Source organism: Nomascus leucogenys, chromosome 14, assembly GCF_006542625.1.
Source record: "Nomascus leucogenys isolate Asia chromosome 14, Asia_NLE_v1, whole genome shotgun sequence".
NCBI classification, from domain to species: Eukaryota; Metazoa; Chordata; class Mammalia; order Primates; family Hylobatidae; genus Nomascus; species Nomascus leucogenys.
Window position 1 is genome coordinate 38543531 of NC_044394.1, and position 25697 is coordinate 38569227.

Genomic DNA, 25697 nt, shown 5'->3' on the forward strand with positions numbered 1-25697 from the left:
ACTCACCCGGGCTCCGCACCTCTCCTGGGGGTTTCAGGTTCTGAATGACCTGGCGTGGAAGGACCCAGAGGCCTCGAGCCGTGACTCGGTTAGCACCCCGCGGGGTGTATGGGTTGGGCGCATTTGCTGTGCAGATTGAGTTGGGTACACGCTTTGATGCTGGTTTGGATGTTGCATACTCCTCTCATCAGTTGTTCCATTAGAGAACTTAGAATCTACCAGGATAGAGCAACATGCTCCCATTTGCCAAGTAGCACAGTTGGTGCCACCTGGTCGTGTTGGAAGTTTATCCATCAGCCTGCTGTGGGAGTACCAGAGGCTGTGGCCCAGAAGGGCATGGGCAGCGCGCTTTCCTCCCAGAGCCTCAGCTTCCTCATCTGCAAACGTGAAAGAACATCTCGTCGCCAGTTGTGAAGACTGGGGTTGCCTGGGCGGAGGACCTGAGTCAGTGTCACCTGCCCTCAGCCTGGCACCAGCCATTATTACCTAATAAGTGTCAGTTACCAGGACAAAAATGATTTCTGTAATAGTCAAAATTCCTTCCGTTGTAAGTGACCCAATGTAAGTAGAGAAAATGGAAAACAAATTTTTTGGCTCACATAATCAGGAGGTTTGGATTCAGGGATTCGAAAACAAGGTCATTCGGCCAGGCGCGGTGGCTCACGCCTGTAATCCCAGCACTTTGGGAGGCCTAGGCGGGCGAATCACAAGGTCAAGAGATCGAGACCATCCTGGCCAACATGGTGAAACACCGTCTCTACCAAAAATTAGCTGTGCATGGTGGCGCGCACCGTAATCCCAGCTATTAGGGAGGCTGAGGCAGGAGAATTGCTTGAACCCGGGAGGCAGAGGTTGCTGTGAGCCGAGATCTCGCCGCTGCACTCCAGCCTGGTGGCAGAGAGAGACTCCATCTCAAAAAAAAAAAAAAAAAAACAGAGCATTCATGTTGTCCCTCTCCCCATCTCTGTCCCTCTCCTCCCTTCTCCTCGCCCCTTGGGATTCTTTCCGTGGTTTCTCTTCCTGCTCTGCAGGCAGCCTTTCTCTTCCTGTGTAAGTGACAGTGGTGGCCTCTGATACCCTCGTTCCTATCTTTCCCATCTGTTAAACCGGAAAGTAAGGCCCTCCCCTCCTCTCTTCTGGTTCCAAACTAACAAACAAAAAACTGGGAGAAAATCTGGTTAGCCCTGCTTAGGTTTCTTGCCCACCTCTGGAACAATCGCCCTGGGTGGGAAAATAGGGTCTGATGTTTGGCTGGCCCTGGACCATGCACCCAGCTTTGTATCTACAGGGTTAGGGTTAGGTGCGCTGTGACTGGTCTCGTCCCACAAGGACTGTATGTATGGAGTAGAGAAGTTTCCCAAAAGAACTGAGAGTGTCAACAGACAAGTATCTGAGGATATTCACTAGGTCTCTGATCACTGCTGTTCTTTGATAATTTTCTGGAAGTCCTGACTGATGTAATAAGACAGGAAACGGAAATGTATAATATTAGGAAAGAAAAGACAAAGGGATTACTCACAGTAGAAACTGCCAGACTGGGCCAGGCACAGTGGCTCATGCCTATAATCCCAACACTTTGGAAGGCCAAGGTGGGAGGATCACTTGAACCCAGGAGTTTTGAGACCAGCCTGGGCAACACAGTGAGACCCCATCTCTTAAAAAAAAAATCCACACAACCCAAAGAAATAAAATATGAACAAAAGCTAATAGAATTGATAAAGAGATTTAATAAAGTTGCTATATAGAAGTTCTTCAACAAGTCATGTCAGTCCTTTATGTTGGTAATAACATATATGAAAATACTAAAAGAAATCTTTCACAATAGCAACAAAAAATAAAAGGTCCTTGTGATGCAGAGCATAACTCCTCACTCCTTAAAGGTGGATTGTACACCGTGACTTCCTTCCAAAAAGTAGAGCAGGAAAATTAATTTGCAATTAATATATTAGGTTTTAGTCCACTTCTGTGTATTCCATTATTTTAAAATTTAATAGAATGATTCTAAAAGCAATCGATAGTGTGTACAGGAAAAGATATAACAAAAACTCTGAAAAAGAAAAGTAAGGAGGAAAGAAGCAGCTCTACTGGCTGATAAATAGCTTTTAAAACAATGTGTAGTTGGCTGAGCATGGTAGCCCACACCTGTAGCCCCAGCACTTTGGGATGCTGAAGTGACAGGATTGACTGAGCCCAGCAGTCTGAGGCTGCAGTGAGCTATGATTGCGCTACGGCACTCCAGCCTGGGCAGCAGAATGAGACCCTATCTCAATAAAAAACAAAAAACAAAAGAACAAAGAACCCTGTTACTTGGAAAGTGTTAGGATTTTGATTGACATTGCATTATATCTGCAGATTTATTCAGAAAGAATGCACCTCATTAAAATACTGTCTTCTCGTTCAATCACATCCCCAGTCTAATCAGTACTCATCTAGGGAATGGGAAACTCATTGGACTAGGGATATGATGAATTTGTTATTGATGCTGGATAAATAATCATAAGTATGTTCATATATGGCTCTTAACTTAGTGAAATATATTATTAAAAGCATGTATTAAAGTTGAATTGTATCAGTTTTTTTTTTTTTTGGAGGTGGGGGGACAGGATCTCTCTCTCTGTTGCCTAGACTAGAGTGCAATGGTTTGATCTTGGCTCAAAGTAGCTTCGACCTCCCTGGCTCAAGTAATCATCCCACCTTAGCCTCCTGAAGAGCTGGGACTACAGGCATGTGCCCCCACACCTGGCTAATTTTGTTTTCTTTTTCCTTTTTTTTTTTTTGAGACGGAGTTTCAGTCTTGTTGTCCAGGCTGGAGTGCAATTGTGCGATCTTGGCTCACCGCAACCTCTGCCCCCTGGGTTCAAGCAACTCCCCTGCCTCAGCCTCCCGAGTAGCTGGGATTACAGGCATGTGCCACCATGCCTGACTAATTTTGTATTTTTTTTTTTTTAGTAGAGATGGGGTTTCTCCATGTTGCTCAGGCTGGTCTCGACCTCAGGTGATCCGCCTGCCTTGGCCTCCCAAAGTGCTGGGATTACAGGCATGAGCCACCATGCCCGGCCTGTTTTCATGTTTTTTATAGAGACAAAGAGGTCTCACTATATTGCCCAGGCGGGTCTCAAACTCCTGGGCTCAAAGTGATCCTCCTGCCTTGGCCTCCCAGAGTGCTGGGATTACAGGCATAAGCCACTGTGCTCATATATATATATATATATATATTTTTTTTAGCATTAATTGAAATGATCAAATTTTTCTTCTCTTTTTGGTTGTTAATTTAAGTTCATTGTAGATTTCCTAATGTTTAGCTGTCACTGATTCCTGGAATAAACTTCTATTATTCATAATAGTATACTATAACAGGTATATAGTGGTAGATTTATTGCTAATATTATATTCAGGATTTTTATATTTATTTATTTTTATAAAGACAGGGGTCTCACTATGTTGCCCAGGCTGGTCTTGAAATCCTGGGCTCAAGCAGTCCTCCTGCCTTGGCCTCCCAAAGTGCTGGGATTACAGGCGTGAGCTGCTGCGCCCAGCTTCCGTGAATCTTTAGGCTCTGTAATTATTCAAATACCATAAGAATGATCTGTTTCTTGAAGGTTTGAAGGCCACTCACCTAGAGGGCCATCTGATGCCTTTATAGAAGGGGCATTGGGCACAGTGGCTCATGCCTATAATCCCAGCACTTTGGGAGGCCAAGGTGGGCAAATCACAAGGTCAGGAGTTCAAGAAGGGGCATTTTATTTAAAAATAAGAAAAAAAAATAAAAGGTTTTCTATTTATTTAGAAGTTGCTGGTCTATTCAGAGTTTTGTTTAACCTCTTCTTGAATTAATTTTGGTCATTCATGATAAGTGTTTACTGATTGCTGCTGTAACAAATTACCACAAATTTAATGGCTTACGATAACACAAAGTTACTATTTAACAGAGGTCAGAAGCCTGAAATGGGTTCCGTGAGGCTGAAATCAAGGTGTCGGCAGAGCTGGGTTCTTGCTGGGGCTCAGGAAGAATCCATTCCCTTGCCTGTTCCTGCTTCGAAATGCCGCCTCCCTCTTCCTCCATCTCCAAAGCACATCACTGCAGCCTCTGTTCTTTCATCGCGTCTCCTTTTTCCAGCTTTTACTCTCTTGCCTTCCTCTCAGAAAAAGAGATTCCATTTGGCCCACTCGATAACCCAGGATAACCTTTGCATCTTATGATCCTTGTAGTAATCACATCTCCAAGTCCCTTTGCCATGCAAGGTTAAGTATTCACAGGTTTCAGGAGTTCGGATGGGGACATCTTTGGGGGGTCTTATTCAGCATCTCATACTCACCATGTTCTGACCACATCTCTGTCTTCCCTGTATTTTTAAATTCTGATTAGCTTCTCATTTTCTAGTGGGTACTTTTTCAGGATATTGTGTCGTGTGCTTTCTGAATATTTGCGGCCATCCTATTTTACACATTCCCATGCTTCTAGCATTACACATTACAGGTGAAAACTCCAATACACTCCAATTCTCTCTCTCTCTTTTTTTTTTTTTTTTTTTTTTTTTTTTTTTGAGATGGAGTCTCACTCTGTCACCCAGGCTGGAATGAAGAGTACAATGGCACGATCTCAGCTCATTGCAACCTCCACCTCCCAGGTTCAAGCGATTCTCCTGCTTCAGCCTCCTGAGTAGCTTGGATTACAGATGTGCGCCACCATGCCTGGCTAACTTTCTTTGTATTTTTAGTGGAGATGGGGTTTCACCATGTTGGCCAGGCTGGTGTCGAACTCCTGACCTCAAGTGATCCACCCACCTCAGCCTCCCAAAGTGCTGGGATTACAGGCGTGAGCCACCGTGCCCGGCCCCGATTCTCTTTTTTTTTTTTTTTTTTTTTTGAGATAAAGTCTCACTCTTTTGCCCAAGCTGGAGTGGCGAGATCTCAGCTCATTCCAACCTCCACCTCCTGGGTTCAAGCGATTCTGCTGCCTCAGTCTCCCAAGTAGCTGGGACTATAGGCATGTGCCACCACGCCTGGCTAATTTTTGTATTTTTAGTAGAGATGAGGTTTCACCATGTTGCCCAGGCTGGTCTCGAACTCCTAAGCTCAAGCAATCCACCTGCCTTGGCCTCCCAAAGTGCTGGAATTACAGGCGTGAGCCACCACACCCAGTGGTATCTGAATGCTATGCCTGGAAGTGCTATAGCCATAATGCTGCTGGCCCTGGGATAAAGCCAATATTGGAAAAGAGCAAAGCCAAGAGAATCACAGATATTAAATGAAGACAGAGAGGGAGAGAGAGAGGGAGGCAAAGAGAGTATAAACAGGTGATTGTAAAGGGTAAATACCTGTTTTTGGCAAGAAAGAGGAAGGCTTTTTAAAATTTAGACACACAGGGTAGTGCGGAGGCTTATGCCTATAATCCCAGCACTTTGGAAGGCTGAGGCAGGAGAATTGTTTGAGCTCAGGAGTTCAACACCAGCATGGGCAACATGGTGAAACCCCGTCTCTACAAAAAAAAAAAAAAAAAAATACAAAAATTAGCCAGGTGTGGATGGCATGCGCCTGTGGTCCCAGCTACTTGGGAGGCTGAGGTGGGAGGATCGCTTGAGCATGGAGGCGGGTGGAGGCTGCAATGAGCTGTGATTGTGCCACTGCACTCCAGCCTAGATGACAGAGTGAGGCCCTGTCTCAAAAAATAAACAAATTTAGACACACAGAAAGAGAGCCAACTTTTTCAGTTTTGTTAACTTTGCCCACAAATCATAAAGGAAAACACGGAACTCAAAACTGACCAGTTGGTTGAGCCACAGGAATCAAAGGCTGCTCTCCATTCCAGGGAAAGAAAAGGCCCTTTTCTAAATGAGTAACTTGCGCTCACACTGTATATAAACAATAAAGACAAAACTGGAGAGCCAGGAAACATTGGGATCTCCAAGATAAACACACAAACCAAAACAAGAACAACAAAAATCTACTACCAATAATCAGAATTCCTGCTCAGTCTGCTGTCTGGCAGAGATCACCTAATGGTCAGATCATGAAAACCTCACTGAAGGGGGCATAAGTCGCTGTATACAAATCAGAACACAAGCCAGAAACAGACCTGGCCAAGAATCAGACAGAATCTAGAAAGTAAAACAGAAACAAAGCCAGCAAACAGTCAAAAAAACACAGGAGGCCTGGCGCGGTGGCTCACACCTGTAATCCCAGCACTCTGCGGAGCCGAGGCGGGCGGATCATCTGAGATCTGGTGAAACCCCGTCTCTACTAAAAATACAAAAATTAGCTGGGCATGGTGGTGCGTGCCTGTAATCCCAGCTAATCAGGAGGCTGAGGCAGGAGAATCGCTTGAACGCGGGAGGTGGAGGTTGCAGTGAGCCGAGATCACGCCACTACACTCCAGCCTGGGAAACAAGAAACTGTCTCACAAACAAAACAAAAAAAAAAACAGGATTCGTGAGAGTTAAGCTTTAAGCTTTATTGCATCATGAAATTCATCCTTATTGGGAGGATCAAAGGATAAAATGAGTGTAAACGTGCACTGTGACTCCTTTTTTTTGAGACAGGGTTTCACTCTGTCACCCAGGCTGGAGTGCAGTGGCATGATTTCGGCTCACTGCAGCCTCAACCTCCTAGGTTCAAGCGATCCTCCCACTTCAGCCTCCTTAGTAAGGATTACAGGCACTCACCACCATGCCTGGTTAATTTTTTATTTTTTATAGAGATAGGGTCTACCTGTGTTGCCCAGGCGAGCCTCAAACTCCTGAGCTCAAGTGATCCTCCAGCCTCCGTTTGCCAGAGTGCTGGGATTACCGACATGAGCAGCCATGCCTGCCTGTGAACCCTATTGAGGAATGCAAATATAAGCCATCACTATTAACGTCATCATCTCCAAGTTATAGGAGCTTTAGAAATGATCTAGGTTCGTCAGGGCGCGGTAGCTCACACCTGTAATCCCAGCACTTTGGGAGGCCGAGGCGGGCGGATCACCTGAGGTAAGGAGTTCAAGACCAGCCTGACCAACATGGCAAAACCCCGTCTCTACTAAAAATACAAAAAAATTAGCCGGACATAGTGGCGGGAGCCTGTATTCCCAGCTACTCGAGAGGCTGAGGCAAGAGAATGGCGCGAACCCGGGAGGCGGAGCTTGCAGTAAGCCGAGATCGCCCCACTGCACTCCAGCCTGGGTGACAGAGTGAACAGAGCGAGACTCTGTCTCAAAAAAAGAGAAAGGAAATGATCTAGGTTCATCTGTGCACCTGGACAAACCGCCCCGGAAGCTCTGGTAGGTCAGTGCCTCCAGGCTTTCTGGGTGGACCCTTCCCAGTGGGAGAAAAAGCCAGAGGCAGATGCATTTTAGACAAGGGAAGAATGTTATCTGCAGAACAATTGCATGGTCAGACTTCAGGGAATGGATTTCCAAATGAGAAGACACTACAGGTTTTTGAAGAAAAAAAAAAAGACAAGATTACCAAAGTTACTGTCTGTTAATGATATGAAAAAAATAGAAAACAGCGAAAATTTCACATGAAAATCATATCCATAAAGGTCATAACACATCTTCAGATATTAGCATTACAAAAATCAGAGAGAAGAATTTCAGGTCAGGGAGTCAACAACTTCCAGGAACGACTCAAGTTTCACTGCTTTGGGATACTAGGACTTGACAGAGTGACCCTGGTTTTTTGGGTTTGGTCTGATTTATCTCAGAGCCCAGTGTTTGGTTTGTAATTTTTTCCTAACTGTGGGATGTGATGCCTGCACTTAGCCACCACCATAGCGGTTCAAAGCGTCAGGTTTTGGGGGTTTTTTTTGTTTATTTTTGTTTTGAAACAGAGTCTCACTCTGTTGTCCAGGCTGGAGTGCAGTGGCAAGATCTCGGCTCACTGCAACCTCTGCCTCCTGGATTCAAGAGATTTTCATGCCTCAGTCTCCCAAGTAGCTGGGACTACAGGCACACACCACCACGCTTGGGTAATTTTTGTATTTTTAATAGAGACAGGGTTTCACCATGTTGGCCAGACTGGTCTCAAACTCCTGACCTCAAATGACCTGCCCACCTCTGCCTTCTAAAGTGCTAGGATTACAGGCATGAGCCACTGTGGCCAGTCTGTTTTTTGTTGGTGGTGGTGTTTTTTGTTTTGTTTTGTTTTGTTTCTCGAGACAGCATCTTGCTCTGTCGCCCACGCTGGAGTGCAGTGGTACAATCATGGCTCACTGCAACCTTTACCTCCCTGGCTCAAGTGATCCTCCTGCTTTAGCCTCCCAAGTAGCTGGGACTACAGGCTCATGCCACCACGCCCAGCTAATTTGTTGTTGTTGGTAGAGATGGAGTTTTGCCATGTTGCCCAGGGTGGTCTTAACTCCTGCGCTGAAGCAATCCTCCCGTCTTGGCCTCTCAAAGTGCCGGGATTACAGGCATGAACCACTGAGCCTGGTCATGAATTTAAATCTTATATGATTCCTCCTCTTTGAAACTTGATAACCATGTGGCAAACATTCCTAAACACGTGGTTGCCTCTCAGGGAACACATAAACAATGAAAAGTGGCAAAATCAAGATAATTCCAATCCAGATGTACGAGAAATTCTAACAACCTTTGATTGGATGTCCCCAAGTTGCCCAACCTGCTAAGGTCACCCTATCATCTAAAATCAAAATTAAAATTGTTGAACCCCAGCTTACCTATAGTGGGAAACCCAACACCCTTCCCCGTAATAGCTCCAAAACAGGCTTGTGGTGATGGGTTAAACAAGGGGCATTGGTGATTGGTTTAGGCAAATCAGGATCAATCCCTTGAAACTTAGATATGCTTAAGTATGCATAAGTGAAATGAATGATAGCAACCATAGAAAGGAATGAGAGGGAGGAATTAGGATTATTTTGTTATTATAAAGCACTTGTATTACCTGTGAAGTGACACATTGTTATTTGGAAGTGGACTTGAATTAATTGTAAATGTATATTGCAAACTTTTAGGGAACCACTAAAAAAAAGTTTTTAAAAAAGAAAAAGAAACATAGGCTAGGCAAGGTGGCTTACGCCTGTAATCCCAGCAATTTGGGAGCTGAGGTGGGAGGATTGCTTAAGCCCAGGAGTTCAAAACCAGCCTGGGCAACGTAGCAAGATCCCATCTCTATTAAAATAATAATAATAATGATAATAATAAAATAAAGCTATTTTGGCAGCCATGATGGAAGTTTGAGAGTTGAGCCGCTGTGAGGCGAGGCCGGGCTCAGGCGAGGGAGATGAGAGACGGCGGCGGCCGCGGCCCGGAGCCCCTCTCAGCGCCTGTGAGCAGCCGCGGGGGCAGCGCCCTCGGGGAGCCGGCCGGCCTGCGGCGGCGGCAGCGGCGGCGTTTCTCGCCTCCTCTTCGTCTTTTCTAACCGTACAGCCTCTTCCTCGGCTTCTCCTGAAAGGGAAGGTGGAAGCCGTGGGCTCCGGCGGGAGCCGGCTGAGGCGCGGCGGCGGCGGCACCTCCCGCTCCTGGAGCGCGGGGGAGAAGCGGCGGCGGCGGCGGCCGCGGCGGCTGCAGCTCCAGGGAGGGGGTCTGAGTCGCCTGTCACCATTTCCAGGGCTAGGAACGCCGGAGAGTTGGTCTCTCCCCTTCTACTGCCTCCAACACGGCGGCGGCGGCGGCACATCCACGGACCCGGGCCGGTTTTAAACCTCCAGTCCGCCGCCGCCGCACCCCCCGTGGCCCGGGCTCCGGAGGCCACCGGAGGAGGCAGCCGTTCGGAGGATTCTTCGTCTTCTCCCCATTCCGCTGCCGCCGCTGCCAGGCCTCTGGCTGCTGAGGAGAAGCAGGCCCAGTCGCTGCAACCATCCAGCAGCCGCCGCAGCAGCTATTACCCGGCTGCGGTCCAGAGCCAAGCGGCGGCAGAGCGAGGGGCATCAGCTACCGCCAAGTCCAGAGCCATTTCCATCCTGCAGAAGAAGCCCCGCCACCAGCAGCTTCTGCCATCTCTCTCCTCCTTTTTCTTCAGCCACAGGCTCCCAGACATGACAGCCATCATCAAAGAGATCGTTAGCAGAAACAAAAGGAGATACCAAGAGGATGGATTCGACTTAGACTTGACCTATATTTATCCAAACATTATTGCTATGGGATTTCCTGCAGAAAGACTTGAAGGCGTATACAGGAACAATATTGATGATGTAGTAAGGTTTTTGGATTCAAAGCATAAAAACCATTACAAGATATACAATCTTTGTGCTGAAAGACATTATGACACCGCCAAATTTAATTGCAGAGTTGCACAATATCCTTTTGGAGACCATAACCCACCACGGCTAGAACTTATCAAACCCTTTTGTGAAGATCTTGACCAATGGCTAAGTGAAGATGACAATCATGTTGCGGCAATTCACTGTAAAGCTGGAAAGGGACGAACTGGTGTAATGATTTGTGCATATTTATTACATCGGGGCAAATTTTTAGAGGCACAAGAGGCCCTAGATTTCTATGGGGAAGTAAGGACCAGAGACAAAAAGGGAGTAACTATTCCCAGTCAGAGGCGCTATGTGTATTATTATAGCTACCTGTTAAAGAATCATCTGGATTATAGACCAGTGGCACTGTTGTTTCACAAGATGATGTTTGAAACTATTCCAGTGTTCAATGGCGGAACTTGCAATCCTCAGTTTGTGGTCTGCCAGCTAAAGGTGAAGATATATTCCTCCAATTCGGGACCCACACGATGGGAAGACAAGTTCATGTACTTTGAGTTCCCTCAGCCGTTACCTGTGTGTGGTGATATCAAAGTAGAGTTCTTCCACAAACAGAACAAGATGCTAAAAAAGGACAAAATGTTTCACTTTTGGGTAAATACATTCTTCATACCAGGAACAGAGGAAACCTCAAAAAAAGTAGAAAATGGAAGTGTATGTGATCAAGAAATTGATAGCATTTGCAGTATAGAGCGTGCAGATAATGACAAGGAATGTCTAGTACTTACTTTAACAAAAAATGATCTTGACAAAGCAAATAAAGACAAAGCCAACCGATACTTTTCTCCAAATTTTAAGGTGAAGCTGTACTTCACAAAAACAGTAGAGGAGCCGTCAAATCCAGAGGCTAGCAGTTCAACTTCTGTAACACCAGATGTTAGTGACAATGAACGTGATCATTATAGATATTCTGACACCACTGACTCTGATCCAGAGAATGAAGCTTTTGATGAAGATCAGCATACACAAATTACAAAAGTCTGAATTTTTTTTTTATGAAGAGGGATAAAACACCATGAAAACAAACTTGAATAAACTGAAAATGGACCTTTTTTTTTTTTTAATGGCAATAGGACATTGTGTCAGATTACCAGTTATAGGAACAATTCTCTTTTCCTGAACGATCTTGTTTTACCCTATACATCCACAGGGTTTTGACACTTGTTGTCCAGTTGAAAAAAGGTTGTGTAGCTGTGTCATGTATATACCTTTTTGTGTCAAAAGGACATTTAAAATTCAATTAGGATTAATAAAGATGGCACTTTCCCATTTAAAAAAAATAAAATAAAGCTATTTTAAATATAAAGACATCTAGATTAAAGGCAAAGGGATGGAGAAAGATATATTATGCTAACGCTTATCAACAGAAAGCAAGGGTTAGCTATACTGACTTTAGACAGAACACATTTCAGAGCAAAGAAAGGGGTATCTTTATAAGGGTATAAGGGTATTACACGTGGCCGGGTGCGGTGGCTCACGCTTGTAATCCTAGCACTTTGGGAGGCCGAGGCGGGCGGATCACGAGGTCAGGAGATCGAGACCACGGTGAAACCCCGTCTCTACTAAAAATACAAAAAATTAGCCGGGCGTGGTGGCGGGCGCCTGTAGTCCCAGCTACTCGGAGAGGCTGAGGCAGGAGAATGGCATGAACCCGGGAGGCAGAGCTTGCAGTGAGCCGAGATTGTGCCACTGCACTCCGGCCGGGGTGACAGAGCGAGACTCCGTCTCAAAAAAGAAAAAAAAAGTCAAGGGTATTACACAATGGTAAAGGGGTTAATGCATAGCAATTTTTTTTTTTTTTTTTTTGAAACAGGGTCTTGCTCTCTTTGTGTCACCCAGGCTGGAGTGCAGTGGTGTGATCTCAGCTCACTGCAACCTCAAGTGGTCCTCTCACCTCAGCCTCCCGAGTAGCCGGGACTATAGGCACATGCCACCATGCTTGGCTAATTTTTTTTTTTTTTTTTTTTTTTTTGAGACGGAGTCTCGCTCTCTCACCCAGGCTGGAGTGCAGTGGCACGATCTCGGCTCACTGCAAGCTCCGCCTCCCGGGTTCACGCCATTCTCCTGCCTCAGCCTCTCTGAGTAGCTGGGACTACAGGCGCCCGCCACCACGCCCGGCTAATTTTTTGTATTTTTAGTAGAGACGGGGTTTCACAGTGGTCTCGATCTCCTGACCTCGTGATCCACCCGCCTCGGCCTCCCAAAGTGCTGGGATTACAAGCGTGAGCCACCGCGCCCGGCCATGCTTGGCTAATTTTTGTATTTTTTTGTAGAGACAGGGTTTTGCCATGTTGCCAAGGCTGGTCTTGAACTGCTGGACTCATGCAATCTGCCCACCTAGGCCTCCCAAAGTGCTTCAGCCGGCCCCATAGCAATCCTTAATGTGTGAAACAAATACTGATAGAACTACAAGGAGAAATACATGAATCCACTATTATTGGTTGAAGATTTCAACACCGCTCTATCAAAAATGAACAGATCCAGTGAGCAGAAACTCAGTAACTCAATAGCACCACCAGTCAAGCGGATATGTGAGTATGTGCAGGCTGCTTCATCCAGCGACAGCAGAATATACATTCTTCTCAAGGTAGCATGGAATATTCATGAGATAGGCCATTTTCTGGGCCATAAAACACACCTTAACAAATTCAAAAGAATAGAAACCACACAGGCCAGGCGCGGTGGCTCACGCCTATAATCCCAGCACTTTGGGAGGCCCAGGCGGGTGGATCACCTGAGGTTGGGAGTTCGAGACCAGCCTGACCAACATGGAGAAACCCCATCTCTACTAAAAATACAAAATTAGCCGGCATGGTTGCTCGTGTCTGTAGTCCCAGCTACTTGGGAGGCTGAGGCAGGAGAATCACTTGAACCCGGGAAGCGGAGGTTTCGGTGAGCCGAGATCAAGCCATTGCACTCCAGCCTGGGCAACAAGAGCGAAACTCTGTCTCAAAGAAAAAAAAAAAGTTAAAGGAAGTGAGGTAAAGTGCACAGGGCTTCAGAAGAACATTTTGGGCCGGGCACGGTGGCTCATTCCTGTAATCCCAGCACTTTGGGAGGCCCAAGTGGATGGATCACCTGAGGTTGGGAGTTCGAGACCAGCCTGACCAACATGGAGAAACCCTGTCTCTACTAAAAATAAGCCGGGCGTGGTGGTGCATGCCTGTAATCCCAGCTACTCCGGAGGCTGAGGCAGGAGAATCGCTTGAACCAGGGAGGCAGAGGTTGCAGTGAGCCAAGGTCACGCCATTGTACTCCAGCCTGAACAACAAGAGCAAAACTATGTCTCAAAAAAAAAGAAAGAAAAGAAAAAGAAACCACACAAAGTATGTTGTCAGGACACAATAAAATTAAACTAGAAATCAATAACAGAAAGCTAGCTGGAAAAACCCCAAAATATCTGGAGATTAAACAACACGTTTCTTTTTTGAAACAGAGTTTCACTCTTGTTGCCCAGGGTGGAGTGCAATGGCGCAATCTCGGCTCACTGCAACCTTCGCCTTCTGGTTTCAAGCGATTCTCCTGCCTCAGCCTCTCAAGTAGCTGAGATTACAGGCATGTGTCACCATACTCAGCCAAGTTTTTGTATTTAGTAGAGATGGGGTTTCACCGTGTTGGTCAGATTGGTCTTGAACTCCTGACCTCAGGAAATCCACCCGCCTCGGCCTCCCAAAGTGCTGGGATTACAGGCGTGAGCCACTGTGCTGGCCAACAACACACTTTTGAGTAACACATGGGCCAAAGAAGAAATCTCAAGAAAAGTTTTAAAACATGTTGGTCTTGAATTTAAATCTTATGAAAATGAAAATACAAACTATCAGAATTTGTGGGATGCAGAATTAAAAAATAGTGCTTAGAGGGAAATTTCTAGCATTGACTGCATCTATGAGAAAAGAGAACCATCTAAAATCAATCATCTAAGCTTCTACCATAGGAAACAAGAAAAAGAAGAGCAAATTAAATCCAAAGCAAACAAAAGAAAAGAAAAAAAGAAATTAGAGCAGAAGCCAATAGAATTGGAAATAGGAAATCAATAGAGAAAAATCAACAAAACCAAAAGCTGGTTCTTTGAAAAGAAAAAGTCATTATGGTTCTGTGAGCACAGAATAGGAGCAGAATGGGTGTAAAGCAGGCAACCAAGAGTGAGCGTCTGATGTGTATGCTCGGCAGAAGTCCATATCCCTGTCCAAGATGTCAAAGAAATCTCTGGATACATCTCTGGGCTTGGAGCACTGCCCTACAAGGTGCCCCCATGTACACCCCGACAGAGGACAACCCTCTGCCCCACCCAGCTCACACCTAGTCATATGCCTATATAAGACCCTGAGATTTTAAGCCCAAATGGGCAAAACATGTGGCCACATCTTTTATGACTTTTTGTTCAAAACATGTGGCCACATCTTAAGGGGGCCTGCCCCTCCATGCTCCTGGGTATTTCTCGCAAGGTGGAGACAAGAGACTGAGAAAGAAATAAGACACAGAGACAAAGTATAGAGGAAGAAAAGTGGGCCCAGGGGACCGGCGCTCAGCAAGTGAGGACCTGCACCGGCACTGGTTTTTTAATTCCCTCAGTATTTATTGATCACTATCTCTACCATCTCGGCAAGGGGGATGTGCAGGACTATAGGGTAATGCTGGGGAGAGGGTCAGCAGGAAAACATGTGAGCAAAGGACTCTGTGTCAAAAATAAGTTTAAGGAAAGGTGCTGTGCCTGGATGTGCACATAGGCCAGATTTATGTCTGACTTTACACATCTCAGTGCAGTAAAGTGCAGTCTTGCCGCCAGCATGTCCCCCCTCCAGCCATAAGGCGGTTTTCTCCTATCTCAGTAAATAGAATGTATGATCGGGTTTTATGCCAAGACATTCCATTCCCAGGGACGGGCAGTAGACAGATGCCTTCCTCTTATCTCAACCGCATAGAGGCCTTCCTCTTTCACTAATCCTCAGCACAGACCCTTTACGAGTGTCAGGCTGGGGGACGGTCAGGTCTTTCCCTTCCCACGAGGCCATATCTCAGGCTGTCTCAGTGGGGGAAACCTGGACAATACCCAGGCTTTCTTGGGCAGGTGTCCCTGCTGCCTTCGGCAGTGCATTGTGTCCCTGGGTACTCAAGACTGGAGAATGGCGATGACTTTTACCAAGCATACTGCCGGCAAACACATTTTTACCAAAGCACATCCTGCACAGCCTTAAATCCCTTAAACCTTGAGTCAATACAGCACATGTTATCTGCTAGCACAGGGCTGGGGCTAGGTCTACAGATTAACAGCATCTCAAAGCAGAAGAATTTTTCTTAGTACTGATCAAAATGGAGTTTCTTATATCTTCCTTTTTCTACATAGACACAGTGACAGTCTGATTTCTCTTTATTTCCCCCACAACATCTTTTATGACTCAGCCCAACAATCTCCAGGCAGTGCCCAAGGTTAAGGCCTAGGCCAATTGCTGCTGTAATCTGGGCTCAGGATGGGCAGACCAGAGATAGCCAAGGGTGTCTGATGACTCTAAGGGCTTGGTGGTGCTCAACCAGGAAGGAGCTCAAGTCCCCAGACTGGCCAGGAGCTCAGTTGACTCAGCACTGCTGTTGAGTGCAGGACAGAATGGGACTAGTGCTGGATTTTTGGAGGTTAAAATAAAATACTCCAGGTCTTGACAGAGATGACCTAGCTGAAGTCATTCAGTTCCCCAACAAACATGACCCCTGGACTCAAGAAAAAGGCAGCATCACGGGATGGGAGGCTGAGCCCTGGAGTTGGAGACCAGCCTGGGCAACATAGTAAGACTTCATCTCTACAAAAAATTTAAGAATTAGCCAGGCATGGTGTCATGAGCCTCTAGTCCCAGCTACTCCGGAGGCTGAGGTAGGAGGATTGCTTAAGCTCTGGAGGTCAAGGCAGCAACAAGCCATGATTGTGCCACTGCACTCCAGCCTGGGCAACAGAGTGAGACCGTCTCAATAAATAAATAAATAAGGGCCAAGCGTGGTGGCTCATGCCTGTAATCCCAGCACTTTGGGAGGCCGAGGTGATGGATTACCCGACATAGGTGTCAGGCCTCTGAGCCTAAGCTAAGCCATCATAACCCCTGTGACCTGCGTGTATACATCCAGATGGCCTGAAGCAACTGAAGATCCACAAAAGAAGTGAAAATAGCCTTAACTGATGACATTCCACCATTGTGATTTGTTTCTGCCCCACCCTAACTGATCAATGTACTTTGTAATCTCTCCCACCCTTAAGAAGGTTCTTTGTAATTCTCCCCACCCTTGAGAATGTACTTTGTGAGATCCACCTCCTGCCCACAAAACATTGCTCCTAACTCTACCGCCTATCCCAAAACTTATAAGAACTAATGGTAATCCCACCGCCCTTTGCTGACTCTCTTTTCAGACTCAGCCCACCCGCACCCAGGTGAAATAAACAGGCTTGTTGCTCACACAAAGCCTGTTTGGTGGTCTCGTCACATGGACGCGTGAGACAGTAGGGAGTTCAAGACCAGCCTGACCAACATGAAGAAACCCCATCTCTACTAAAAATACAAAATTAGCTGGGCATGGTGGCGCATGCCTGTAATCCCAGCTCCTCAGGAGGCTGAGGCAGGATAATCACTTGAACCCGGGAGGCGGAGGTTGCGGTGAGCCGAGATCACACCATTGCACTCTAGCCTGGGCATCAAGAGCGAAACTCCATCTCAATCAATCAATCAATCAATCAATAAAATAAAAAGTAGGAGAACATCCTGTCCACCATCTTTCCAGTCCAGAAAGCTCTGTGCAACTATGAAGGCCACTTGGAGTCATCTGAGGGACTATGTTTGTAAGAAGTACAAGAACTCTCAGATTGTAAGCCATCTTTGGAGAAGAGTGTTTGCTTGGCCATGCCTGTGAGGGGCCACTGTGGGCCAAGTGTGATACCAGACCAGAAGTAATATCAAAGACCTTTAGGGAACCATCTTCCAGGAACCTGGGTGTCATCTGATCACTGAGGGAGAATGCCCAGAAGCACTTTTTGTCCTATAGCTCCATTTGAATCTGTCCCCAAGATATTAATAACAATGACAACTATAATAATGTAATACCATTGTCCATTACCTACTATTTGATGTAATGACATTTCCTTCTTGTAATATCATTAACAGCTGCCATATTCTAGGGCTGGGCTGAGTGTTTTCAGCCATTACCTCATAATCCTGACAAGGATCCTAGAGGGGGTTATTACTTGCTTCTTCAGATGGGTGAATTGCACTTCAAATGGTTTAAGTAACTTGCCTGGAGCTAAATGGCTAATTAGTGGCAGATAGGGGACTGGAAATTACTTCTGCCTGATTCCAGACAGAGTGGGAAAAAAAGTCATCATTTAACATCAGATAATCAAAAGTCAGGAATATCCAACTCCATACACAGCTCATCACTCATTCAGCAAATGCACTGGGAGCACCTGCTGTCCCCAGAAATAAAACATTCAGAATGAATAAATTCCATATTTTCAGATGTGAGGAGTCAGAAATGAAGAGTAATGTCTCTAAACTGTCAGGATATGCCTAATTCCTAGAGTCAACAAAATGTCTAAATTCCCAGTCATTCTGGTGGTTTGGTTCGTCAACTAAGGTACCTCAAATCAGTTCAATCCGGAACAGTGGGGCAGAACATTTTTGGTCGCAATGTGCATGAGAATCACCTGGAAACCTTGTTCAGGTGCCAATTCAGAGTCTGGGGTAGGTCTGGGGTGAGGTCTGAGAGTCTGCAGCTACTCCCAGGCCTCCTCTGCTGTGGGTCTGAGGCCCACCTTCTGAGCAGCAAGGCTGTAGAGAGTTAGCATGAGAGTGTCAAAGCTGGAGGCCTCTCCAGGCATCAAGCTTGCATTGGACACGTGGGGTCACTGGGCCTCAGAGGAAAATGGGTCACACAGGAATTTAGGGCAAGAGCTAGCCCCAGAAGTCCTGGCCCTCAGAGCAATGGAAGTATAAAGACAGCCCTGTTCAGCAACACCACAAGAATAACTCCCAGTTTTGAACACCTAACTGCCAGGCCCTATAACACATTCTCATTTGATTCTCACCAAAAAGAAAAAAAAAATCACAATGGGCATTATTATCTCTTATCCTTATTTATTCATAGATGAGAAAACTAAGGCTTGTGTAAAAGCAACTGGTCAAACCAGGATTTAAATGTAAATATGTCTAACTTTAAAGCCTGTTCTTTCTGCTAAGGCACATACATTTCATCCCATTTCAAAATGTCTAAGACCAGACAATCATGGGCGGTCTTCAACAAGTAGGGGACTTAAGTTGCATTCAAGTACAAACTATCTCTATTTTTTTTTTTTTTTTTGGCACAGGGTCTCACTCTATCACCCAGGCTGGGGTGCAGTGGTGCCATCATCGCTCACTATAGCCTCGATCTCTTGGGCTCAAGTGATCCTCCGGTCTCAGTCTCCCAAGTAGCTGGAACTTAGACTTCCGACTAATTATTTATTTATTTATTTTTGGTAGAGACTGGGTCTCATTATGTTGATAGACTGGTCTTGAACTCCTGGGTTCAAGCAATCCTCCCTCCTCAGCCTTCTGAGGTTCTGGGGTTACACTCATGAGCCACTAATAAAAATAAATATTATTTAAATAATAACTTTAATTTAAAAATTGGCCGGGCGCGGTGGCTCACGCTTGTAATCCCAGCACTTTGGGAGGCCGAGGCGGGCGGATCACGAGGTCAGGAGATCGAGACCACTGTGAAACCCCGTCTCTACTAAAAATACAAAAAAAAAATTAGCCGGGCGTGGTGGCGGGCTCCTGTAGTCCCAGCTACTCGGAGAGGCTGAGGCAGGAGAATGGCGTGAACCCGGGAGGCGGAGCTTGCAGTGAGCCGAGATTGCGCCACTGCACTCCAGCCTGGGCGACAGAGCGAGACTCCGTCTCAAAAAAAAAAATAAATAAAAAAAAATAAAAATAAAAATAAAAATAAAAAAAAATAAAAATAAAAATAAAAATAACTAGGCCAGGTGGGGTGGCTCACACCCGTAATCCCACCCCTTTGGGAGGCTGAGGCTAGAGGATCACTTGAAGCTAGTAGTCCATACCAGCCTGGCCAACATAGTGAGACCCCATTGCTACAAAAAAATACAAAAATTAGTCAGGTGTGGTGCTGCATGCTGGTAGTCCCAGACAGACAGGAGGCTGAGGCATCAGGACTCCTTGAGCCCAGGAGTTCAAGGTCCCAGTGAGCTCTGATGGCACCACTGCATTCCATCCTGGGTGACAGAGCGATATCCTGTCTCAAAATAATAATAGTTGGGGGTAGCAGTCTTGCCATTTTGGCCAGGCTAGGCTTGAACTCCAGGCCTCAAGCGATCCCTCCACCTTGGCTTTCCAAAGGCATTGGGATTATAGGCGTGAGCCACTGCGTCCAGCCCCTAAAAGTGGAGTTTAAAGAGCTATAAATTATTTCAGTGTCTTATTGCAAAGTAAGGCAATTAAATAGACTATAGACATATGTAACACTTAAAATAGAAACACTTTAACCTAAGTTAAAACATTTAAGGCTGGGCACGGTGGCTCACGCCTGTAATCCCAGCACTTTGGGAGGCCAAGACGGGCGGATCACGAGGTCAGGAGATCAAGACCGTCCTGGCTAACACGGTGAAACCCCGTCTCTACTAAAAATACAAAAAATTAGCCGGGCGTGGTGGCGGGCGCATGTAGTCCCAGCTACTCGGGAGGCTGAGGCAGGAGAATGGCGTGAACCCCGGAGGCGGAGCTTGCAGTGAGCCGAGATAGCACCACTGCAGTCTGGCCTGGGCGAAAGAGCGAGACTCTGTCTCAGAAAAACAAACAAACAAAAAACATTTAAAACAGGCCGGGAGTGGTGGCTCAAGCCCAGTACTTTGAGAGGCCGAGCCAGGCAGATCTCCTGAGGTCAGGAATTTGAGACTAGCCTGGGCAACATGGCAAAACTCCGTCTCTACTAAAAAATACAAAAATTAGCGTGGCGGTGGGCGCATGTAATCCTAGCTCCTCGGGAGGCTAAGGCAGGAGAGTCCCTTGAACCTGAGAGGCAGAGGTTGCAGTGGGCCAAGATGGTGCCACTGCATTCCAGTCTGGGTGAAAAAGCGAGACTATGTCTCAAAAAAAAATAAATAAATAAAAATTGAAACAGAAAAGGTACCTACTTATGGGTGTTCTGTTATTCCTCATCATAAAGTAATAAAGTTATTTGGGAAAATTGCATTTTTCTTTTCTTTTTTAAAATGTCTACTCCTCCCTTTGCATAGATTCTACCTGTGACTCGGTCTCCAGGCTTCCTTTGGGTTGACTTGGCAGAGTGACATCTGGCCCAGCACTCCGAGGCCATGTGAAGACCTTGGGCTGTGCACCTCACCCCACATCTGGGATGTTATTGCTCCATCTGCTCTGCTGTGGTCCCTCCAGTGGGCCACTGGCTCGGTCAGCTTTTCCAGTCTCTCCATAGCAGGTTTTGATGGCATCTTCAAACTGTAGTAGTCAATACTGTATGTGACAAGAGAATACTGTGTGTGACAAGGAAAGTTTTAAGGCTCATGCCTGCAATCCCAGCATTTTGGGAGGCAGAGGCAGGTGGATCACCTGAGGTCAGGAGTTCAAGACCAGCCTGGCCAACATGGTGAAACCCTGTCTCTACAAAAATACAAAAATTATCTGGGCATGATGGCAGGTGCCTGTAATTCCAGCTACTCAAGAGGCTGGGGCAGAAGAATTGCTTGAACCTGGGAGGCAGAGGCTGCAGTGAGCCAAGATCATGCCATCATGCCATTGCACTCCAGCCTGGGTGACAGAGTGAGACTCCATCTCAAAAAAAAAAAAAAAAAAAAAGCAACTACTGTTCCAGATTCCCAAGTTTCTGGTTAAAACTGCCTTCTCCTTTCTCTTCTCAGTGTATTTGTCACTAAAGAAAGACACCTTCTCACCCACATTTTACTTCACATTGCCCCAAGGCGGAAACACTTCTCAGGTGCCAAAGAGGCAGTCTGACAACTTCAAAACCTCATAATACATTATCAAGATGTGTAATATATTTGTGTTGTTTGTAGCAATGCTGTGTTGATATTAATTATAGTTCCCATGATTTGAGGGAGACAAAAAATATTTTTATAATAGTAGTAATTCTATCCCAAAGAAAAATTGTTAATACTTAGCCTTTGAAGGTCTCAGGAAATGAGACATTTTAATTTTCAATTTACATTTGTACTTTTGTGGCGAGAGTCATGATAGAGTGGTAAATAAAAGACTTTCAGCATGAAAGTATATTACAAATTGATGGGGGGAAGGAATGGAAATAAGAGCAAAAGGAAAGATGAAATTTTCTAACTGTTAAGGAAGAGCTTGTACATGTATTTTTTAAAAAATGGGTGACAATATCAAATTGTGGTGTGTATACATCATTGGATATATTTAAAATGATGTAACCATTTTATTTTTCAATGTTACTATTTGCAATATGTCAGCCCTTGCAACTGTTTTTAATTATGGTGAAAATGTTTTATGCCCACTTGGAAAATGTACAAGGGTTACATGGTTTTCCAGAAATTATTTTAGAGAATACCCAAGCACAAAGTTAATTACTTCTATGTTGGAGGAAAAAGATGTTCCCAGTGACGTCCCTGTGATTCCTGGGCTTGTCATTTGTGCCCCCTTCCGGTGTTCTAAAATTTTGCTTTTTAGACAGTGAAACTGTCCTTTGCTCTATCCCTTACTAACTGTGGTCAAAATCCCCCCACCAGGAGGGCCTGACAAGAGCCAAGCGGCCTGTGATGGCCTCAGGAGCCTGTCGTGCATTTGAATGATCCATCACAGCACGCAGGTCACAGAATCACCGGGTCCCTGTCTTGGAGCTGGGTGACAGTGGAATACACTCTTGGTATAAGTTCTGAACTTATACAATCTTCTTTTACTAACTGATCTAGTGATGAGTTTCTTAGCCTTGGAAATATTAATAATTCTAGAAGAGCTGTCAAAAAGAGCCATACTCTGGACAATATTGGAAGGGATTTATTCTGAGCCAAATGTGAGGACCACGACTTGTGACACAGCCCCAGGAGGTCCTGAGAATATGTGCCCAAGGTGGTTGGGTCACAGTGTGATTTTATACATTTTAGGGGGACGGAACTTGCAGACATCAATCTATACATGTAAGGTGTACATTGGTTCTGTATGGAAAGACAGGATAACTCAAAGAGGGGAGTGAGAGCTGGGAGTGATGGGGGTGGATTGAGGCTTCCAGGTCATAGGTGGATTCCAAGGTTTTCTGATTGGCAGTTGGTTGAAAGAGTTAAGTTATGATCTAAAAACCTGGCATCAATAGAAAGGAGTGTCTGGGGATAGGGAGTTGTGGAGATCAAGGTTCTGTTCATGCAGAGGAAGCCTCCAGGAAGCGGGCTTTAGAGCTCTTATCAGGCCTGAGAAGGTACCAGACTCTTAGTTAATCTCTCCTGGACCAGGAAAAAGACCTGGAAAGGGAGGGGGATTCTCTACAGGATGTAAATTTCCTCTACAAGAGACAGCTTTGCAGGGCCATTTCAAAATATATCAAAAAATATATATTCTGGGGCCGGGCACAGTGCCTCACACCTGTAATCCCAGCAGTTTGGGAGTCCGAGGCAGGTGGATCACTTGAGGTCAGGAGTTCAAGACCAGCCTGGCCAATATGGTGAAACCCCATCTCTACTAAAGATACAAAAATTAGCCAGGCATGGTGGCACGCGCCTGTAATCCTAGCTACTCAGGAGGCTGAGGCAGGAGAATCGCTTGAACCCGGGATGCACAGGTTGCAGTGAGCTGAGATCACACCGTTACACTCCAGCCTGGGTGATAAGAGTGAAACTCTGTCTCAAAAAAAAATAATTATATATATATATATTCTGGAATAAAATACATTGATTTCTTTCGGGGCCTGCTTTCTGTCATGTAATGCCATACTAGAATCAGGTTGGAATTTGGTACCTATAAAGACATTGTTTTGTCAGTCTTAAGATCTTTATTTTATTATTATTATTATTTATTTTTATTTATTTATTTATTTTGAGATGGAGTTTTGCTCTTGTTGCCCAGGCTGGAGTGCAGTGGCCTGATCTTGGCTCACTGCAACCTCTGCCTCCTGGGTTCAAGCAACTCTCCTGCCTCAGCCTCCCAAGTAGCTGGGATTACAGGTGCCGGCCACCATGCCTGGCTGATTTTTGTACTTTTAGTAGAGACGGGGTTTCACCATGTTGGCCAGGCTGGTTTCAAACTCCTGACCTCAGGTGATCCACCTGCCTTGGCCTCCCAAAGTGCTGGGATTACAGGTGTGAGCCACCGCGCCCAGCCAGATCTTTATTTTAACATTAATATTGGTCCCTTGTACCTGAATTCCAAAGAGAGAAGGATATCATGAGGCATGTGGACTTCTCTTCCCATCATGGCCTGAACTAGATTTTCAGGTTTACTTTGGAATGTCCTTGGCTGAGGAGGGGGCAGGGGTAGGGAATGGGGGGTGTCTGCCAGTCAGTTGGAGAGCTCAGACATTTTTATTTTATTATTTTGTATTTATTTTATTTTATTTTGAGACAGGGTCTCGCTCTGTCACCCAGGCTGGAGTATAGTAGTATGATCATGGCTCACTGCAGCCTTCACCTCCTGGGCTCAAGCAGTCCTCCCACCTCAGCCTCCTGAGTATAGCTGGGACTACAGGTGCATGCCACCACACCTGGCTAATTTTTTAAATTATTTGTAGAGATGAGGTATTTCTATGTTGCCCAGACTGGTCTCAAACTCCTGGGCTCCAGCGATCTTCCTGCCTTGGTATCGCAAAGTGTTGGAATTACAGGTGTGAGCCACCACACCTGGTCAGAATTTTATTTTTGGTTTACAGAGTAATGGTGAACACAACGCCAGCATCTATGGTGTTTGCCATGTGCCAGGCACTGTTCGAAGCTCTCTGTGTTCACTCATGCAGTGTGAATTCTAATCTATTCACTGAATTCTCTTATTTGCCCTGTAAGGTGGGGACCATTATTATTCCCATTTTACAGATGAAGAAGCTGGGGACTGAGAGGTTAAATAAACTGTCCCAGGCCACACAACTAATCAGGGCAGGAGTCAGGATTTCTGGCCAGGTCCTTTCACTGTAGGCTGGAACATTTACTACTATTCTTTACTGTTTGTTGCTTTAAAATAATAAAACACAGGCAAAAAGATTTAAAAAAAAATCTGTTATCTTGCCACCCAGAGATCATTATCGCTAATGTTTTGGTGTGTTCCTTTCTAGTCCTGTGTGAGTAGGAGTCTGTGGGTCCCTGGCATTCTATCCGTTTTATACAAATGGGACCTTCCAGTTCTGTAATCCGCTCTGGACACTTTTTGCCTCTATTCCCAGCCACTGTCAGTTTTGTGTATCCCCTGGAGCACGAACTAGGCTGAGATCACCCGGTTTCTTTCTGACACTCAGCTTCTAGAGTTCTCTCTCCCACAGGCAGCTCCCGGGAATGAGGTCGTGAGGACTCTTCACCCAGGCCTGGCCAGGCAGTGTCCCCCAGGGCTGAAGTCCCCCCTGAGGGAGGTTGCCCCTCCTCTGAGGTGGGAGTGGGGCTGACGCTAAGGAATTTCTCATGTTGAGTATCAAGTTCAGATGACGTGAGGGAGGAACAGAAGGTGGGTTCCAGATCTTGGCTTGTGCCACTTAGTTCTCCAGCTTTGGTGACATGTGCTCAGGCTTTAGCCCATTGAAGGAACAGATTCTGATAGGAACATTCTCAGTTCTGAAGCCCAAGCTCATTCCTCCCCTCTGGAGCCAAGGATGCCAGTATGTGGTGTAAACTAAAGATCCTAGGCTCCCCAGGCCGGGTGGGGTGGCTCACGCCTGTAATCCCAGCACTTTAGGAGGCCGAGGTGGGCGGATCACGAGGTCAGGAGATCGAGACCATCCTGGCTAACACGGTGAAACTACTAAAAATTTTTAGTCTCTACTAAAAATACAAAAAATTAGCCAGGCGTGGTGGTGCGAGCCTGTAGTCCCAGCTACTCGGGAGGCTGAGGCAGGAGAATGGCGTGAACCCGGGAGGCGGTGCTTGCAGTGAGCTGAGATCGCTTGCCCTCCAGCCTGGGCGACTGAGCGAGACTCCGTCTCAAAAAACAAACAAACAAAAAAAAATTCCTAGGCCCCCAAACAAGGGAACAGACCCCTCCTCTCGGCCAAGCGCATTTCTAAGGTAAACCTGAAATACAAGTTCAGGCTGTGGTGGGAATGGGTGGTCGTGCTTCCTTATGTCCCCCTGGAATTCAGGCACAGCTGACCAGCACCAATTTTAAATAGAGACCTTGGCCTGGCGTAGTGGCTCATGCCTGTAATCCCAGCACTTTGGGAGGCGGGTGGATCATCTGAGGTCAGGAATTCGAGACCAGCCTGACCGAAATAGTGAAACCCCATCTCTACTAAAAATACAAAATTAGCCAGGCGTGGTGGTGCACCACGCCTGTAATCCCAGCTAC

At 45.9% G+C, this 25697-nt stretch overlaps 1 pseudogene across 1 annotated transcript; it reads left to right on the forward strand.

Moving 5' to 3' along the window:
- The first annotated feature begins 44 nt into the window (after window positions 1–44).
- Window positions 45–11466, forward strand: LOC100592532 (annotated as a pseudogene). The gene is made up of 2 exons (XR_004033259.1): window positions 45–162; window positions 9272–11466. The product of XR_004033259.1 is annotated as a phosphatidylinositol 3,4,5-trisphosphate 3-phosphatase and dual-specificity protein phosphatase PTEN pseudogene (transcript).
- Window positions 11467–25697: the final 14231 nt, after the last annotated feature.